Consider the following 8,603-nt stretch of genomic DNA (forward strand, 5'->3'; position numbering starts at 1 on the left):
TACATATATATATACATATATGTAGACATACACATATATATACATACATATATATATATATATATTTATACATATGCATACATGTATATATATATTTCTATATATATATTTACACATACATATACATATATATTTACATTAACATATATATATATATATATATTTATACATAATTCAGTCCGCTCGTGACCTCAGCTAGAGACCTCGTTTTTCTGCACAGACACCAGCTAGCGAATACCTGTGAAATTTATATCTCCGAATAGTGTTAAGTGATTGTGTTGTGTTTTTGTAATTGTATACGTATAGCGCTATAAAGTTACAGATATAAGATAAAATGTAGTGTCCTATTTAGATTCAAAACAGTTTTCTGTTACTGTACTCCAAAGGTAGGAGAAATAGTATAAGGTAAATAGAGTAAGCTTCGCGTATTTAGTTTATTAGAGACCGCTTTGATTTTGTTATTGTTGTTGATTTGTATTTTCTCTTTGCCGTTTTTATTGCTGAAGGAGGAGCGAAATGGCTTGTGAGGGTTGCGTGAACCTAGAGGTCCGTCTCAGGATGTGTGAGGAGGAAATTCGTTTTCTCAGGAGTGCGCTCCGTGAGAAGAGTGAACCCTCCCCACAACCCAAAGAGCGTTCCACTTCTTCCCCTACTGTCACTGCCGTGAGCGAGTGGCGCTCCGTGGGGTCCCGTTTGGCGATCCCGCGTTCGGTAGACGTGTCCACTGTGGAGCAACCGCTGGCTCTAGCCAATCGTTTTGCTCCACTGGAGGATGAAGTGGCTGAAAACCAGGAGTTCTTGGTGGTGGGGGACTCCATGGTGCAAGCTATGACGACATCCTGCAGCGGAAGACTAAACGACGTTGCAAGCTTGTATGTCAACCGGGCCGTGGGATCGCTGATTATACCCAGTCCATCAGGGAGCAAGGACGGAAGAACACGGTTACGATTGTTCATACGGGAGGTAACGATGTAAGTAGGGTGAAATCAGAGGAGTTTGTTCGGAATTACAAGGTCCTCCTTCAGGAGATGAAGGAACGTGGGAGCCGTCACGTAGTCTGTGGGATCCTCCCAAGGATCTACGCAGGCTCGTGTTTGAACAGTAGAGCCATAGGGATCAATGATAGGATATTGCAGTTGTGCACACAATTGGGATACCACTTTCTTGATCCTTGGTATCTCTTTTCTAGGCGCCATGACCTTTACGCTTCTGATGGGATCCACCTTACCCGCAGAGGCAAAGATGTTCTTACAAACCTCATTGTGGGAGTTTGTAATGAATTAGCTCCTTTTTTAGGGTAGAAGCCCAAAGGGAAGGGGAAATAGAATGTACTTGGGAAAACAGTGTACAGTATAGCATTAATGTAGAACAATGTGCCAGTATAGGACAAAATATAATTTTAGGATATAATGTCGCTAGGGGACGAAATGTTACATTAGGATGTAATGTCATAGTACAAAATGTCGCAATGGGATGTAATGACAGTGGAGGACAAAAGATCACGATGGGAAGTAATGATAGTGGAGGACAAAATATCACGATAGGATGTAATGATAATGGAGGAGAAAATATCACGGTAGGATATAATGTCAGTGTAGGATAAAATATAATTTTAGGAAGGGATACCGGACAGAATGTCAATGAAGGCCAAAATATCATGATAGGATGTAATGACAGTGGAAGACAAAAGATCACGATGGGATGTAATTATAGTGGAGGAAAAAACATCACGGTAGGATATAATGTCACTGGAGGACAAAATATAATTTTAGGAAGGGATGCCGGGCATAATGTCAATGAACGACGGGAGGCCGGCGTGAATCACGGTGACGTAGGGGGACAAAATGTACGAAAGAGATCGGATGACCGTGTTCGACCAGATGTCCGTGATGAGGGAAATGTTAATGTTAATTTTGATGGGAGAAATGTTAATGAGGCATTGAATGTCAATGAAGGACCAAATAATAATATAGAGAAAGGTATAAATAAGAAACAAAATGATAAAGTAAGACATGATATTGAAACTCAAAATGTGTCAAAAAGAAATAATCACGAGTTTCTTAAAACCATGTACTTTAATGCTCGTAGTATTAGGAAAAAAAATTCAAGAAATACAGGCGTATGTCAAAAGCGAAAATCTCGATATGATAGGAATAACTGAGACATGGTTAAATGGTACAGAGTTCGAAGCTGAATTTAATATTGCGGGATTTAAACACTTTCATCAGGATAGAAACCACAAGAAAGGTGGGGGTGTTCTGTTGTACGTTAAAAACATACATACACACATACACACACACACATATATATAATATATATGTATATATATATATATACATACATACACACATACACACACACACACATATATATATATGTATATATATATATATGTGTGTGTGTGTGTGTGTGTATGTAAATATATGTATATGTATATATAATGTATATATATGCATATATATATACATATATATACGTATATATATATACATATATGATATATATATATACATTTGTATACATATATATATACTGCACAATCTCCATGACCGTCGCGCAGAGGATTCGAACCACTGCCTATAGACCCAAGAGAGTCCACAGCACCCGCCTTTGACCATTCGACCACAGACGATCTAAAAGTGTACAAATTCGTAATCAGATAGATTACGAGATCGTACACTTTTAGATCGTCTGTGGTCGAGTGTTGTGGACTCTCTTGGGTCTATAGGCAGTGGTTCGAATCCTCTGCGCGACGGTCATGGAGATTGTATTATTGATGTCGCTGTCCACTAGCGAATTTATTCACACACACACACACACACACATATATATATATGTATATATGTGTGTGTGTGTGTGTTTATATATATACATACATACATATACCAAGGCTTTTTCCCCCTTACAAGGGAGGTAGCTAAAAAGGAAAAGGCATAAAATCATTCCCACCCATTCCATCCCTGAAAACACTCCACACCCCTCCACCCTCCCTCCCATCTTAGCTCTTCCTAGATGACGGGTCATCCCTGCACCTTGTCCACTGCCCTGGGTTAGAAGCAGTGTCGCAAGACACAGCACATCCACAGGAAGGCCGCTTCATTAAATCGGCGACCACCCCCTCTCCGTCCCCCCATATAAAGGAGAAGACGGGGAGAAATCCCTTCGGGCTGCGTCACAATTTTGCTCACACACACACTACCTCACCCCCCATCCCCCCCGTCCATTCCACCTCATGCATCACAACATCTTCCATATACAACCATTCTCCATTCACCCCTGTCTTCTGTCCTCTCCCGTCCTTCCTCAACAGACATTCCCCTCTTCCCCAAAGCCCCCTTCACCCCATCCATCCACCTCATCCTAGGACGTCCCCTCATGTTCACTCCCTCCACATCTGCCTTCCATACCTCTTTTACTAGTCTTTCTTCACTCATTCTTTCCATGTGTCCAAACCACCCTAATACTCTTTCATCAACCCTATCTCCCAACCCCCTTTCCACCCCTGTTCTCCTCCTCACCTCCTCATTCTTCACGCTATCTAGCCTAGTAACCCCCATCATACTTCTCAGACACTTCATCTCAAACACATTCAAGCTCCTTCTCTCTTCTTCTCTTATGTTCCATGTTTCTGCTCCATACAGTGCTGTTGGCACAATCACTCCTTCATACAGTCTCCTCTTAGCATCCATTCCCAAATATCTATTCCTCATTACACTTTTTAATCCACCAAGGCATTTACTAGCTTCTCTCAATCTACATTCTACCTCCACCTTTACTCCACCTTTCCCTGCCACATTTGCACCCAAGTATCTAAAATTATCTACTTCCTCCAGTTGCTCTCCCTTAATGCTCACTTCCAGATTACATATATATATATGTATATATATACACAGATATATATACAGTATATACATATATATATATGTATGTATATATATATATAATTATATATATATATATATATATATACACAATGACCTATGCTGACAACATGAATGTATTAAGTCAGTTCTCTCTCATCCCCTTCCCTTCCCCTCGCTTTCCCTCTTTCATTCATTCTTTTTCTTCCTTTCCTTCCCTTCCTCTCCTTCCTGCACTCTCTTCCCTTCCCTTCCTCTCCTTCCTTCATTCTCTTTCCTTCCCTTCCCTTCCCTCTTCACTTTACTTACCTTGCCTTCCCTTCCCTTCATTTACCTTCCCTTCCCTTCATGTCGCTTACCTTCTCTTTTCTTTCCTTGCCTTCCCCAGCTTCATTGCGTTCCCTTCAGTCATATTCTTTTCCCTCCCTTCCCTTCCCTTCCTTTTCATTTCCTTGCCTTCCCTCGCTTCCTTGCGTTCCCTTCCGTCCCATTCCATTCCCTCCCTTCCCTTCCCTCCCTCTCTTTTCCTTTCACTCCCACCTTTCCTTCCCTTTCATTTCCTTCTTTTCCCTTTCCTCCCTTGCTCTCTCCTTCTTCCCTTTCTTCCATCTACCCTCTTTCCTCCTCCCTACTTATCCTCCCTCCCTTCGCTCCTTCATCTCTTTTCCGTCCCTATTTTTACCTGCCTTCTTTCCCTCCCTCTACTCCCTTCCTTCCCTCCCTCCCTCCCTTCTTCCCCTCCCTCCCTTCCTTTCCTTCCTCCCCTCCCTTCCCTCCCCTCTCCGTTCCTGCTCTCCTCCATCCCTTCCCTCCCTTCCCTTTCTTCTCCTCCTTGCTCTCTCTTCTTCATCCCCTTCCTGTTACCTCCCGTCTCTCTCTTAACATCTCCCATTATGAAGACTTGTCTCACTTTTTAGTCTCTTCAACAAAGACAATTAATGATAATTCCAGTAAGACATTCCAGAGAGTGTGTTGAACAAAAATGATTCCTGAAACACTTAATGACACGTACATGTACATATGTATGTATGTATGTATGTATGCATGCATGTGTGCATGTATGCATGTGTGTATGTATGTGTGTATGTGTATGTGTGTATGTATGTATTTATGTATGTATGAATGTATGCGGGTATGTATGTATGTGGGTATGTATGTATGTATGTATGTATATATGTATAAATATATGTATTTAATTATGTATGTGTGTACGTATGTACGTATACACGTATGTATACATAGAAAAAGTCTACTGTACATGATACATGACAACCGTATGTAAATGTCATTCGTCTTGTAGAACCGACGTCCGTAACACTTTCTCTTCGTCCGTCACCTCTTGGTGTCTCTCCACAAAGCGATTTTTCACAAGACGTTAGTAATCAAAATCTAGTTTCAATCAAATCATTCTTAAATCAGCGCTTTGAGACCCTTTTGGCCTTCTTCAAGACGTGTGCGCGCGCGCGCGCGCGTGTGTGTGTGTGTATGTGTGTGTGTGTGTATGTGTGTCTGCGTGTACGTGTCTGCGTGTGTGTGTGTGTGAATCACCATCGTCTTGGATCACGTGTTGGACTCGTGATCGACAGCTATTCCCCTCACGGAAGAGAGCTCAGAGCTCGCATGACCGATCTATGGGTAATGTTGAGACCATACACGCACACACACAACCCAACTCCCCGCCCACGAGAGTTGGAGTTACGACTCGAAGCGCAACGATATTGAAATCAATTCAGCCCTAGGCAGGATTCGGGGACTTTACCAACCGCGCCACCGAGTCGTGTGTGTGTATTCACTTGGTCTTTGGATCACGTGTTGGACTCGTGATCGACAGCTATTTCCCTCCTGGAAGAGAGCTCAGAGCTCGTAGGTCCGATCTATGGGTAATGCTATGACCTTGCACACACACACACACCCCTAACTCCCCACCCACGAGAGTCAGATTAACGACCCGAAGCGCAGCGGTACCGAAATAATTTCGGCCCTGGGCAGGATTCGAACCCAGAACTGCGGGCCACTATTGTGTGTGTGTGTGTGTGTGTGTGTGTGTGTGTGTGTACACTTACATATATGTCTATCCCTAGATTTCAAAGGTGCGTCCTTATATATGAACTGTGCTGTATGTTATATATATGTGATCATATGTATATATACATTTACAATATATATACATATATATGTATGTATGCATACATACATACACATGTGTATACACGTATATACATACGTATATTACATGCATACATAAACTGATATATACCGTTTGGCAACGTATTCTTCAAGAAGGTGCTACGCCGACCAATTATGCTAATCTTAAGAAAAATGAATTAAAACCAAATCATTGGTGCCTTCATGCCATGTCATCATGAATTCATCTATAAAAAAACGGTAAATTAAACAGTTGCTCTGGCAGTCGTGTCGTCCATTTTGGTGCCAAATATGTGACAGACAAAGAAGTCTTGACACATATCCTAGTCTCAGTCTATAGGATGAACTTTGATGCACTATTATACGTTAGAAACCATATTAGGAGTCTTCTAATCTAATTAGTGTGTGGTCCCTCTTCTCTCTAATGCCATGACCTTGTTCTGCCTGTGTATTAATGTTTCTTTGCATTCGCCAGTAATCACTTAAACTAGATTATTATTAGTCTCCGCAAATGATGGTTAGCTGCTAATTTTGCACTGACAACACCTGTTTGGTCGTTACCAAAGCTTTGTATGTATAATGTGTGAGTACTACACGTTATGGTATGAATGTATTAGTCTACAAACTTAAACATATTCTATTGACGTACCTAGTCCTTCTGGTTCTCCTGATCTGAGAAAACAATGATTATGCTACTGACCTGAGCAACTTCTACAAAGTAGTTGTACCTCATAATGCTCTTCTTCGTATTGTCTGCTTGTATGTATACAGGAGCATAGTTTTATGTACATATATGTATGCAAATAGATTACATATATATATATATATATATATATATATAATATATATATATATATACACAAACATATGTATATATATATATATATAATACTGATGACCCACTTTCGGAGAAGAATAAGCAAAGATATAGAGATCTGTATATTTCGATCACTTACTGTGATCCTCTTCAGCAGATATGAATTACAGAGTAGAGAACAATGTGTATTTATACTGAAACAGTGAGGTAGCAAGAAGGGACGGAGGCTCAGGTCAGACATGCATTGCTTGGACCTTGGGGGCTCAGGTCACGTGTCCGGCGTTGCGGGGACCTTGGTGATTTTTGTCCATCGCTAATGTAGATGGTAACATTTTATTCATAGCAAAAGAAGAAATACAATCTGGTGACCATTGACCGTAGAAAATGTTGTAATTTGAAAAAAAAAAATTAAGGAGGATTCTACTATTTTTCTTCTGAAACTACATTTGGATTTGTAAATTATTTCAGCATCGTCCCAATTTATCCGGTGGTTTTTATTGGCGACGTGCTGAAATACCGCGGAATTTCCCTGCCCGTATTTTACAGAGTTCTTGTGTTCCTTGACCCTGGTAGTGAGGTCTCGACCCGTCTGTCCCCAATATACATCATTGCAATCTAAACAAGGTAATTTGTAAACTCCAGGAGTTGTATTACTCTTGGATCTATGATGTATATTGACATAGATAGGGGACGTCAGTAAAATAAAAGAGGTTATCACACTGGGCTTCCACGGGCTTCATCAGCGTCGACAGTCGGGAGTTCGTTTGAGTGAAAACGACTTCGGCTACAATATTTCACTCCTCAAACTTCCAAATATCAAATTATCTTTCCATCATATATAGCGAAGCTTAATGATGAACTAAAAGATTGTAAACCTAGATACGAATGTTAGACATGCTGTTGAAATGTTTTTTGAGAAGTCTAGAAGTCTTTAAACGAAGTCCTTCTCTAATTATGCAAATGGAGTTTGGAGGTAGGATGTTGAAGGAAAAATACTCCAGTGTGATAACCCCTTAAGGAGAACCTTCCTGAAGGAGGAGAGACCGAAGGGACTGAAGCGACGCTACAAGGAATCTCCTCCTTGGACTCGAAGAACCTCCCTTAGACTCGAAGACCTCATGAAGAAAGAGCCGGATTTCTTTATGTGTCCGAACTCGGCGAAGAGGACCCGAAAGAAAAGAGACGAAAGTGTCTGAAGAAGAGGAACTATCTGTCGAAGAAGCTCTTGGGCAAAGACGTATTCGGAAACGTAGACTTCGAGGGAAATGTTCCTTCGAACTGGGGAGGAGGTGAATGTGTGTGTGTGTGTGTGTGTGTGTGTGTGTGTGTGTGTGTGTGTGTGTGCGTGCGTCCGTGCGTGTGTGTGTGTGTGTGTGTGTGTATGTGTGTGTGTTTGTGTGTGTATGTTGGGGTGGGGGGTTGGTGGAAATGAGAATGAAGGTGAAGATGGTCATACAAATGGAGGACCTGTGAATTTATGTTTCATGTGGGTAAAAGGATCCCCATGGGAAAATGTTCAGCAATGAACAAAAGCTCTGAAATATCCAAAGGGTTTTATTATGGCCAATGCAACTTTTATTTCTGAATATTGAACATATTTCTTCCAAACCAATCACGTTTTTTGTTCAAGCAAAAGAAAATCATTTTGTTGGGGCAATCATCCACTTTAGAACTTGTGTGACTTACCTTCCACCGCCTTCTAGCAGGACTGCAAGTGACTTGTAAAATGACTTTTAAACTCAAATAACAAGTAAAGTATTAGTGACCATGTTTAATACACA

Source organism: Oratosquilla oratoria, unplaced genomic scaffold (assembly GCF_046742065.1).
Source record: "Oratosquilla oratoria isolate Oo_2021 unplaced genomic scaffold, ASM4674206v1 SCAFFOLD127, whole genome shotgun sequence".
NCBI classification, from domain to species: domain Eukaryota; kingdom Metazoa; phylum Arthropoda; class Malacostraca; order Stomatopoda; family Squillidae; genus Oratosquilla; species Oratosquilla oratoria.